We start from the raw sequence: 11611 nt of genomic DNA, 5'->3' as shown, positions 1-11611 counted from the left end.
TGGCATGTCGCAACAGATGTTAAAGGGCCAGCCCCAAAAGGAGACTGTTTTAGAGATAAGATGTGAAATGGAAGCAGGGGACTTGCAGGTTTTCCCCTCAAGAGATTTTGATAATGAAGTGACGTGGTGGGTGAGCATTAATCCCAGCCCCTTCCTAACCTCTTTGTGTGTCTCCCTCTGAGGTCTTTCAGTTCCCAGAGTAGCAGGTTCAACAGAATGTTAGCTCCCTAGAACCCACCCACTTTTCCCCCCACCTTAATTACTGAAAGAATCTTTTCAAACAGCTATTATGTTGAAGGACTCTTCCACCAGATGCTACGCTTCACCTATGTCCCTGAGGAGTACCTCTTACCTGTTTTTCCTACAGAGGCTGAAGTGGTTAGATTCACTGTCAAGTAGAGGAGGTGGCACTGCTCCTGATATGTTGAATTTGTGGAACTGAGACTTGGAACTCAGAACTCTGAAACTGCATCTGGACAGCACCTCCACACACGGCTCCCTCAGACCCTCACAGAGGCGGGCACGGGGCCCATGAAAGTCATAATGTCTCCATGTGCCTGCCGGCTCTAGCCTTCATTTATCTACAAAAGATATCACTCCTGATGACCAGCCTCCCTTTCATACTGTATACTGCACATAATTTGGAGGTCATAGGACTGGGGTGGCCCAGGGACACCTGAAATAGCTCTGGGCAAGTCCCTCCCTCATTCACATTTGCCACCATCTGTCCAGCTCTGGTCCTGACCCTCTCTTTACCCTGCTTATCAGAAACACAGGATGGTGGTTGGGTTTGGGGGTGTCCATCCACTCACACGCCATTTGTAGGATCTGCCCCTGCCTAAGGCCACTGCCTCAGGGCCTGTTCTAATGTCTATGCTTGTGCCTAATGAGAATGTGCATAATAGATAGCTTATTCAAAACCTAAAATCTAGTTAGTGTGGCAACAGGAATTAATAGGCTCCATATTCTTTTACCTACCTCTGGCTAGAAATGATAACTGAAGCCAGAAGTTACAAGCTTCAGTGAGCAGATTAATGAGAAAACTTGAAAGCTTAGGAGGCAGTCAACACAGGTAGTTTGAGTAGACAAATCTTTCAGTTAGACATTACATCTTGATAAATGGTTAAGGAAATTATTATTGAATATTTACATACCAGTTACCATAATGTAAGCTGCATCAATCCATTGTCTGTACTTAAAGGTTCTGCCTAAGCCTATCTCTTACTGCAAAGAGATTTCTTGTGATATTAAAAAGTTTGTTTTAAGAGTTCTAAGAACTGTTATGGCTTTGAAACTATAAATGTTCACTATGGGAAACTACATATGTTGTGGTTTGTAGTAGAAAACAGTGTAGGTTTACTTTTCTAATCTATGTTGGTCATTGGAGGTTGATATAAACCACCAATCTTGTTCACTGCTCTCAATCTAATGTACTTAACCACTGTAAAAGGGCTGTGCTATATCTCTTAAAATTAAAACATAGCTAAAGGCATTTCTGCTCATAAAGATTTATCTTACAATTATAATTAAGGTGTTGATAACAGTATATCTTTTAAACAGAATGAGAACAAGATACGGCACGTTAGTAACAAGATTCTAGGGATTCTATTGTTTTCATTTCAGAAAAACTCTGTCTTCTACATTTAGTCTTTAAATAAACATGTAGGTAAGTTGAAAAAGGAAAAGACAGTCACTCCAACGGTAATTTTCATGACAACCTGATTAAGATGAGAATATGGGCGGGTGGGACTGTGCACAAAAATACCTAACACAGAGGGTAGCCTCTGCGAGGGGATTGATAAATGCAGACTGCATCTGACGTGCAACAATCAAAGTTCCTTTATACTAAAGTTAGTCTAATCCTAGAGATAGAGGTTACCAACCACATCCTCTGGAATGTTATCTAACCCCACCCCAGTCCTAAAATTTCCTTTTTATCCTCAAGAGGAAGCTATGGAAAGGCGGTCTAGCATGTGAGGTGTCCCAAGAAGAGGAGAGGTGCGCTGTTTCTTCTCCAACTCACATCACCTCTCTTTGTCCCTACAGGAGCCTTTCCCAGGTCCCATTGCCATGAGCCTGGTTTACGATGCTTGTGCTGCCTTTGTGAGTACCTTCCTCTTCTTGAATCAGAGATCATCAGTCCACAGGCATTCCCTACCTCCCGAAATTTTCATACCTGTCCTGTAGAGCCACAGATGTGCTGCCCAGATTCTCCTTCAAGGGAGGATTTGATGGGATAGCTGGCAGCAGTCGTGTGCCAGCTGCCAGCTGTTTTGGGGTCTGCCTCAGCTGCAGAGACCCTCCTCCCCGAGGTCACACTCTTTCCCGACAGCTCACAACCCTTGCCTGAGGCAGCTGCCCACCTGAGCATGACTCCAATGGGCACTATTCACTCCAACACTCCTGGTGAAATTGGCCCAGGCCTTTTGGGCCTGCATCACAGTTGGGCTTCGTCCTCTGCCCAATCTGCTCCCGGTTCCTCCCCTCTACAGGTGTTGAACCCAGTGAGCGTATTGCTCTGGAAACTCCAGCTCAGTTTCTGTTTCTGGAGAGTCCAACCTGAGATGGCTGTTACGTATTTCAATCCCGTCATGAGATTACTGCCAAATGATCAACCTGACAAATTCAGGTGAAGGGAGAGGAAAGTCTAGAAGCTCATTAGCCTACATCAGTGGTTCTAAATATTTTAGCCTTTAGAAATAGAACCCTTTCTTCAAATGATGAAACCATAAAGCAGAATCAAGTGGGGCATCTCAGTTGAAACTTCTGTGGCAGGCCACAGAGTCCTAGAGAGATGAAAATCAATGGACCGAATAAATCCGTGGTTCCCAACCCGCATCAGGCATCAGAATCCATTGGGGACATTTAAAAGATACAGATATCTGGCCCTTACCCCTGAGATGCAGTTTCAATGCTGTAAAAGTCCTTCGGGTGAATCTAAGAGACAGCTTGGGCTGAGAACTCATGAACTCTAAGGCATTTTTACCCTCTGCAGGTCTGTCATCCAGAACACAAGATGGCCCTTTCTCCAGTATAAACATTTAATACAAGGTCTCTACCATCCAAGGCTAAAGAGCCAATCTAGCCTTTATATTAATAGAGGGATTTATTTTTAATTACTTATTAATATCACTGGCTATAGTCTCCTCCAAAAATCAAACAAAAGAAATGACAGATGAGCTAATGTCCCTTCTGACCTCCCTCCACCCCAGCATAAAAGGGCTTCTCCTAATACTCCTGGATCCCATTTTTCCTCTGCTGCCATATACGTCCTAGAACTCCTAGGACCCACAGGCCCCAAAGCTCCCCAAAAGAGAAGACGCTGTCTAACTATGGGGAGATCCCTCGCTGGCCTTACCTGCCTTCCCAGGGGCCAAATCCACAGGAAGCTTCAGTAGGACTCCTGGCTTTGTTGTCATCCAAAACCCCATTTAAAGAGTCAAATTGCATTTGTTCTCGTTTACCCTCCTGAAGCTGGAGACAGATGCACAGAGAATTCTTCTCAATTGGCTGTCCTGACTTTCACCTTTTTTATAGCAAATTTTCATTTTCTATCGTTCTCAAATATATATATGTTGGCCCTATGTTTATTCTCCCAAACTACCTAAAAATTGGTACGATTGAATTTCCTCTGGTTGTTTGTAAAAGAGCACCCACTTTTTTTTAGAATTTGGTTGCTTCTCTTTATAGATGCCTTTTTGAATACTTGATCTTCAATGTTTTTTTTTTTTTGTTTTTTGTTTTTTTGGTTAAAGTTGATAGCAAGTGTTAAAGTAGTTTGTACAATGCCTGAGATTATTCATGATCAACTGGTACTCAAGGATCCTTCAATTCTTGGTCAACTTATAATTTCCACTCCATTTAGTGCTAGGAAAATAGGAGTTTCCTTTTGCTAAGAGTCCCTCTCTTAGGAAACCTGGATATACCCACTGATCTCATCTCCAATTTGATCACAACACTGATGTGAGCAGAATTGTGAGAATAGAGTCCAGTAAAATCGTTTTGATTCTAAAGAAACAACATATGCTGAACATCTAATACCCTCCCTAGATATATATATATGCACTTATGTATATGTTCATAAAGAATATAAGGTATTATTTTGTGGGTACTATATAAAAGTGCTAAATATATATATACACACACACATATATTTCAGTAATTTGTACTCAACAGTATATAAATATCTGATTCATTTTAAAAAATAAATATTTATTGAAATTAATATACACTAAGAGAAAGGCACAAGTCGTTAGTGTATAGCTCAAAGAATTTTCGCAAGGTGAACATTCCCCCAGTAACCAGCACCAAAATCAAGAAATAGAATATTACTATCACCAAAGAATCCTGCCTATGTCCTCTCCCTGTTTCTAGGCCCCAGTCGCTAACCTAAATGTATCATCTTATATTAGTTTTGCCTGTTTGTGTACTTTATGTCAATGGAATTACACAGAGTGTGTTCTCTTGTGTCTACTTTCTTTCAATATTATCCTTGTAAGAGCCATCCATGTTTTGTATGGTAGCAAGAGTTTGTTCATTTTCATTGATTGAATATAAGAGAAATCATTTACTCATTCTACCACTGATGGACATTTGTTTGGGGGGTGGGGAGTGCTATTATGAATACATTTGCCACCCACTCTCTTATACATATGTATGTATGTATATGTATTTTGGCATGTGTATGTAAGCATTTCTATTGAGTACGTGTCTGGGAATGAAATTGCTAAATGATAAAATATACATATATTCAGCTTGGTAGATACTGCCAAACACATTTTGAAAATGATTGCACCAATGTATATGCAGAAGTATATGAGAGTTCCAGTTGTTCCACATCTTCGTCAACATTTGGGTTTTTTTTGTTTTTTGTTTTTCTTTTTTGCGGTACGCAGGCTTCTCACTGCTGCGGCCCCTCCCGTTGCGGAGCACAGGCTCCAGACGCGCAGGCCCAGAGGCCATGGCCCACGGGCCCGGCCACTCCGCGGCACGCAGGATTCTGCCGGACCAGGGCACGAACCCACGTCCCCTGCATCGGCAGGCGGACTCCCAACCACTGCGCCACCAGGGAAGCCCAACATTTGGTATTTTTTTGTCAGTCTTGTTATTTTCATTCTAACTATCCTGGCAGATAAGTAGTGGTATCTCATTATGGTTTTAATATACCTTTTCCCTGAATATTAATAAGGGTGAGCACTTTTTAATAAGTTTATTGGACATTTGGATATCTACTTTTATGAAGATTTCATTCAAGTCTTTTGCCTATTTTAAAGCTTCAGTTAATTAAGACAATGTGTATTGGCATAAGGATAGACAAATAGATCAATAGAAAAGAACAGAAATTCCACACATATACTATCACTTGATTTGAAATAAAGCTGGAAGTGATAAAAAGTGGGGAAAAAATGTTTCTACAGTAAATCATGTTGGGTCAAAAGGATATTCATATGGAAAAGTATACATTTTAACCCCTACCTCACATCATAATCAAAAATAAATTTTAGATAGACTGTAGATTTCACTGTGAAAAGTAAAACAATAAATTTTTTTAAGAAAACAAAGAATAATATCTTAATGACCATGCCGAGTGAAAAGATTTCATAAACAGGATATAAAAAGCTCTAAGTATAAAGTGATAAATTAAAGTACTTTAAATTTCTATTTATCAAAAGGCACCATTAAGAGAGTGAAAAGGCGAGCCACAAAAGATACTTACAAGACATATATTGGGTCAGCTAAAAAGATTGTTTGGGTTTTTCCATAACATCTTGCAGAAAACCCAAACAAACGAATTTTTTGCCAACCCAGTATTTAACAAAAGACTCATATCCAGAACAGATTCTGTTAACTGTTGCATATTATTCCATAGTATGTATGTCATAGTTTATATTTATCCCCTAGTTATGATCATTTACTCTGTTACTAATAGTTCACTATTTTAAAACAGTGTGGTAATTAATACACTGGTACATCTTTGAGTGTTTCCCTAATGAATTACCCAGAAGTGGATTGCAGAGTCATGAGATAAAGCAGGGTTTCAAGCCACAAAGGCCAATGGAAAGATTTTTTTTCCCAGATGGGTTTTCTCCCATCTTGCAAATCTCACTCAGAAACTGTCTGCACTCTCTTGGCCGGGGCCCTGCCCAATTTTTTCTCCTTGAGGAGAAGACAAGAATTCTGATGAGGGGGGATAAAAGGACATAAGAAAATGTTTAGACAAGAGAGCTTTCCAATATTCTCTCAAAGACCTTCTTCTTGGCTTCTCAGCATTCTGAAAGAAATTATATTTATGACGTAGGTATTGACTTGAGCAGTATATCTTGTATGTCAATGATTGGTAAGTATCCTGAGGTCTTTGGAAATAAGGAACTTATCAAATACAAACTTCAACTAAATGATACGTTTGTTTGGTTCCTAAGGAGGAATTGGACATCTCTGTATTTTCAGCATTATTTACTGAAAGTATTTTTCAAATACATATCAATCTACTTTCCTGCTTTGGTAAGTACAATATCCTGACTATAGTTGATTATTTCTTTACAGGTATAAAATCTTAAGATACTCATGGTCATAATTTGAACATTAATCTCATCATACATGGCATTGATATAGAAAGTGTCCCTGGCACATTTTGCCCTAGAGTAGACTATAAACTTCTTAAAGGCAAGGACTACATTCAAATTCTGATTCTGTCAGGTACAAGCTTTGTGTTCTTGAGTGGGAGTATCTGATTCCCGGCATTCCCATCTGCAAGCCGGAAGAGACTGCCTAACACACAGGTAGGTTGTTGGAAGAAAATAAGTTCCTAGTATATAGTGGCATGGCACATAGTAGGACTCAGCGAATGTTCCTTTCACTTTTCTGAAATAATTTTTTCCCAAATTAAATTTAAATGAGTGTAGATGAGAATGAATATTTTTTGATACTAACGCATAAAGGATAAGAAATAAGCCTAATATAATTTTTTGCCTTGTGAATTCCATCTCATTTGAAAGTGAGGTGGCACAGAGAATTCCAGCATACTAAGATTTCTAATTATTTGGTTCCCATTAGTAATCAGGCAAACCTTCAGGCAGGCAACTTGGCAAAATGTGTCACATTTCCTTTGCCCCAGCAATCTCACTCTACTAGGTTAACCTAAGGAAGTAATTGAGCATGAACAAAGAATGAATGAACAAGGATATTCACTGTAAGATTGTCTATAATATTAAAACATCAAAAACAACCCTAAATCCTCATCAATAAGAGATGGGTAAAACACATTTTAGATTATCCATACAGCAAAATATTATGAAATCTTGAGAAATAACAATATAGCTTCATATTTATAGATGTATAGGATGCCCACAAAATCTTGTCGAGTGAAAAAAGCCAATTACAAAATAGTGTATATTAAACACTTTATTCCATTTTGGTCAAAAAGTGTGTATCTGTATGTACGTATGCATAGAAAAAAAGTCTTGAAAAATACACACCAACATGCTTATATGTTTATCTACATGTGGTAGGATTATGAATGATTTTCTCTTCCTTCTTAATACCTTTGTGTTTTACTGTATTCTTTTACAATAAGTATGCACTATTTCTATAATCAAAAAATACTAAGGCTACTTTTATTTTGAAAAATTTTAAAACTTAGTTGCAGAAAAATGCCAACTGATAACTCTGTACTAAAAAAATTATAAAAACTCCTCTCTCTATGGATCTTATCTCATTCATCCTCAAACAGAAGGGAGAAGTTTCATTATTGCTGTAGGTAGCAGGGTTTCTCAACTTTGGCACTATTGACATTTTGGGCTGGATAATTCTTTGTCGTGGGACATTATCCGGTGCTTTGTAAGATGTTTAGCAGCATCACTGACCTCTATTCACTAAATGCTAGTAACATACATCACTCCATCCCCACCAAGTTATCCAAAAATGTCTCCAGATATTGCCAGATGTCACCTAGGGGCTAAACTGCCCTGGTTGAAAATCAATGCTCTAAGGAAACTGGAGACCTGGTTTAAACCCCATGTTTGTTACTTACTAGTTGGGTGATTCAACTTCTCTGGGCTTCCATTTCCTCATGACTATGTCATCTTTAAGATATCTTTGATCTTGAAACCTATAGTTTTACGGGTTTGCAGAAAATCAATGGATCCAAAGGGAAAGTGGTTGGTCCAGAGTTACGCAAAAAGCCAAAAGTACAGGCAGAAATGTAGCTAGGTCTCCTGACTAAAATCATGCCCTTATCCGTTCATTTGTGTGACAAATATTTACTGAGTGCCTACTATATCCCAGGCACTGTTATAGGCACTGGGAAACAGTAATAAACAAGGAAGTGAGATCCTTGCTTTTATGGAGCTTACCTTCTATTGAGAGAAGCAAACGGTAATCATGTAGGGTAATAAAAAGAAACATTTTAGATAAGTGACATTAAATAGGTAACATGGTCATGGATGGCCACTGGAATGGTGTTAAGGAAAGCAAGCAACATTAGATAAGGTGGCCTGGGAAGACCCCCAGAGGAGTTGATACTTGAACTAAGATCTGAAAGATAATAAGGACAGAGTCAAGCAAAATTCATTGGGAAGAATGTCCTAGTCAGAGGGAATCAAAGTGCAAAAGCAGTGAGATGGAGAAGAGCCTGGAACTGTGTTAATGATATTTAATAGCAATTCGTACATGACAGAAGATTACAAAGGAAACAATGTCAACCTGTATTATTAGTAACATGGAGAAAAGGTAAGTGGAAAAGTAATCTCTAATTTTTCCATAGTATCAGTAGAATGATTATAGTAGAAATTAAATCCAGAAAAAGCCTTCACATCATGCCCTTCCTCAATAATGCAATTGAAAAATTGTGTCTGGGGTAATTCTGGAAACAAGTGTTCCCCAAAGTTCACCAATGTCTTCCTATCACCACTTAGTACTAGGAGGGGGGTGCCAAAAAGTGTCTACTGAATCGCTAAAGCAATAACTTGAGGGGATAATCTTTTTGGTGGTTGGTATGCTCAGGGGGAACGGGTCCAGCAGATTAAATGATAACTAGATTTAGTTGACAATTTGCTTTGAGTAAAATGTCGGGCTTGTAAATAATTTAAAAATAGCCTGTCATTCAACTGAAGCGTGTCCTTTAAGAAATTTTAATCGATGCAAAACACATTTCTCAAACACAAGCCTCTAACCCCTGTGAAACCAGCTATCGGTCTAAACAAAAAGCTGTAACACACACGGTCAGGAGAGTGTGTGCAATGGTTATGAAGGAGAGTGAATTGAGCTACAGCCCCAGAATCCAATATATGACAATATCCTGCAACTGAGGAATTAGTTATTTTGACAATATGTAATGTGGAAACACACCACTTGTTCAGCTCTCTTTGCTCAAGGGCACAGAGAAGCTGAGGTTTCAATCCATTCATCAGAAACAATCAACATGCACATAAACTCTGCATTTTGGCTGCAAATGGGTTGTCTGTTTGTTGTATTTGTCAAAAGCTCAGCATTACAGAGAAGGAAAGAGGGAAGGAAAGGTGGAGGGAGAGAGAAAACATAATAACTCTGAAATTAGGGTATATGGTCACCTTGAGAAGACAAACTCAAGGACAAAGAGGTATAGCACAGGATTTGGGGGTGGGGGAATCTCTCCTGACTCTCACGCTGTCAGTAAGCTAAGCTCAACTCCTTTCTACCTGGTCATCCATGTTGAAATGGGGAAAAATAGAGATTATTCCAAATGCGAGTGGAGCAGATAGCCACCTTTTCCAGGCCTGCTGCTTTCCCTGGGGACAGCAGGAAGCAAAGGCAGTGGCTGCGCCTCCTTTGTGCTCCTTCCCAGAGCTGCCCAAACCCACACTGCTGGGTCACACGGCCTGGTGGCCTTCTCTGACTCAGCTGTTCTTTTCCCGTAGAACTTTTTATCAAAGGAAACCAATCACTGTTCAACCCACAGTGCCAAGGAGATGCAGCAGCAAAACCCCAAGGACAATAAAAAGTTCTGTTTCTTTAGACTGAAACTCCTGGAGAAGATTTTTTTTTTTTCTTTCCCTGCTTAGATCTGGAGGTCTTTGCTTTCTTCTTCTTTTTCTTTTTTTTTTTCCAAATATTGAAATAGATTAAGAAGATATCATCCCAGCATGGTAGCTCCAGTTTAGGAAAGAAACCAGCACCAGGACACCTCTAAGTGTTTCACTGAAGTTGGCTTGATGTTTGTTTTTAATGAATTGATAATCATTGATTATCAAAACATATATGTGTTGATTTTATCCCTTAAATCGTAGATACGAAATAATCTGCAAAGCTGTTAATTCTCGATAGATTTAAAGATAATAGATAATAATGCATTATTCATAAATGTTGTACAGCAGGGTATCCATTATACAACTGTTAATCTCCAGCTATATCATTTTCATATTCATCTGTTATGATTTTATTTAAACCAGATTGTCAAAATTTTTTGAAGGGTTGATTTTTAAAATCTGCCCTTATAAGACATCAGTTCCTCCTCTCGGTCTAATGCAGCCATGGAGACTGCATGAGGTTACAGCTTCCGTCCCTCCATGCCTGGCCCAATTTACACATAGCCACACTCACAAAGACATGTGTACATGCTGCTTAGCTGTGCCATTGACGTTGAATGGTTTCCAGCCTGTCTTTGTCCCAAGGTCAACCAGAATTAAGCCCCATTTTTTGTCTTCATGTAGGACGTTTTCTTCATTGGTAAGCTTATTTAAATTCCTTTGCAGATATTGAACTAAATCTGCTCAGGCTGTAGCCTCCTGGGGCCTTTCACTCAGGGCTAAGTATAAATAAATACTCATATAGGACAGCCTTTGATGAAACATTAAAGATGTCTCTGGTTATATGGTTTCTAGATTCTCTATTTTCTCTATGAAAAATCCATGGTGGTAGAGAGAACCTTAGCCACAGGAAGGGAATAGATTTCTAAATTGCTGCCTATGGACCCTCTGGGACTTAATGGCACAGGGCAAAGAAGCAGCTGATCTTGGCAAAAGAAGCAAGTTAAATAAAATTAGCCACTAAATCATCTCCCCTTAAAATACCAGCTGTCAACTCCCTCCAACATTTATGAATTTGGGGGCATGTTACTGTCATATTGTGTCTCACCCAGGACAAGTAGCATTGCTCCTTTCACTTGGGAAAGCATCCCTAGTTCCCCACACAGAAGAGGCTAAAGCAAAGGGTTTGACTTTTTTCTTTCACCCCCCTTTCCCTGTCACATGTACAAGAAAGAACCCAGTCCAGGCCAACCAATATTTATTTGCTCTAATGATTGGAATTGTTGCTTGTTTTTAAAATACGCTCCCAGTCATCCCTTCAAAGACTGGGACTGCTGGTTCCTACAGAAGATTATGCACGTGCCTTTTGGGAACTACCATCTGCTCAAAAAAAGTGAATATGCTGATGGAGATGGAGGATGGATCTGGATGAGCAGAAATAAGACAAAGGTGGGAATGTTGCAGATCTGCGGGGGGTACTGTATCCCTCTCCCATAGCTCACCAATGGGATCAGACCTCTGCAGCTTCCGGAGAGAGTCTGGTGGCACTTGGCACGGACGCTGAAATTTCAAGGTAGAGCTCTCCATGCAGGTGAAAACGGGAGACCTGC

This window comes from Delphinus delphis, chromosome 7 (assembly GCF_949987515.2).
Source record: "Delphinus delphis chromosome 7, mDelDel1.2, whole genome shotgun sequence".
In the NCBI taxonomy this organism is placed as follows: domain Eukaryota; kingdom Metazoa; phylum Chordata; class Mammalia; order Artiodactyla; family Delphinidae; genus Delphinus; species Delphinus delphis.
The sequence above is the reverse complement of the archived record's forward strand: the minus strand, read 5'-3'. Positions refer to the sequence as shown.